The sequence below is a fragment of the Chiroxiphia lanceolata genome, chromosome 1 (assembly GCF_009829145.1).
Source record: "Chiroxiphia lanceolata isolate bChiLan1 chromosome 1, bChiLan1.pri, whole genome shotgun sequence".
Lineage (NCBI taxonomy): Eukaryota > Metazoa > Chordata > Aves > Passeriformes > Pipridae > Chiroxiphia > Chiroxiphia lanceolata.
In genome coordinates this window covers 74,057,887-74,058,629 of record NC_045637.1, presented here as the reverse complement: position 1 = coordinate 74,058,629, position 743 = coordinate 74,057,887, and the positions used below count along the sequence as shown (strand labels likewise).

At 34.1% G+C, this 743-nt stretch overlaps 1 non-coding gene across 1 annotated transcript; it reads right to left on the bottom strand.

Annotated features, from left to right (window-relative positions):
- Positions 1–674: 674 nt before the first annotated feature.
- On the bottom strand, positions 675–743 carry LOC116781209. The gene has a single exon (XR_004354811.1). It is a non-coding gene; the product is annotated as a small nucleolar RNA SNORD123 (small nucleolar RNA).

Genomic DNA, 743 nt, shown 5'->3' with positions numbered 1-743 from the left:
TTAATGCCAAATATCTTCTCTACCCATGCACCCTCAAAAAGGCCAGCACAAAAACCTGAAGTCTAGATGAGCGGTATATCCTGTGCTTTAGACCACTTGGCAGTGACAAGGTCATATATATATATGCACTCTCTATCCAAATTCCCCTTGTACTGCTGGGTGATGTAGTAACACAGGAATTCAATATTAACGATTATGGATGCTCAAACAGAGAGGAGCAACTAATGGATGTCTTGGGGCTAATATCCAAAAAATAAAAACTTACAGTACTCTATACAAGAGAGTTTTTTAAGGCAGAAAAATATATTACCATCCAAAGTAGAGGAGGGAAAAGAAGCAAATATTTTATTACATATTAATTTAAAAATCTGTGAATCTAGATTCAAATTTAATAGTACTTATGTCTTAGGGTTGTAACTTTTCATTATTTCAGTCTAAATTCTGACCTATTTAAGAGACCGGAGTTATTAATATTTCCTATTTTTTCTGCTCCTCAAACTTTACAACTGGATTTCTCCAAGGCATTCTTCATTCTCACTCCTGTCTTCCTCTTCGTTTTGAAAGTATCAGTTCGAGGAATTGGCTGAAAGATATAAAAACACACACATAAAAATTGTTTGACTGATGGTATTTATTGTAAAATATTCTTTTTTTTTTTCTGGAAGAGATATGAAGGTGAATCAGGAAATGGATGGCTTTTTCAGATCACATGAATCAGTACCCGAGAATTCATCATTTTCACC